A 352-nucleotide genomic window follows, 5' to 3' on the forward strand; every position below is an offset into this window, starting at 1 on the left:
AAAAGAGAGAGAGAGAAGCTGAAACAGGATTTCTAATCAAGTGGAATCACATTCATAAATCAAACAGAAAATAAATGTTTTGGGGAAAATGCATAGCTATAGAAGGAGACTTCTCACCCAATATCTACGCTCATGCCATTGCCAAGTTAGAGTAATGCCCACCGCCAGGGTTCAAACTGCAGACGTTTTATATTGCTGCAACCATAAATACTTCCCAGAATAAAGCTAAACATGGTAAGGTGCAACTCGGGTGCCTTGAGTAATAATATGTCATGTAATATATCAAAGTACACGTTTATGGTCTTGACATGTTTATTTTCCAAAATCACAAATTTAGCACATTTTCCTGGTA

This window comes from Mauremys reevesii, linkage group 6 (assembly GCF_016161935.1).
Source record: "Mauremys reevesii isolate NIE-2019 linkage group 6, ASM1616193v1, whole genome shotgun sequence".
NCBI lineage: Eukaryota > Metazoa > Chordata > Testudines > Geoemydidae > Mauremys > Mauremys reevesii.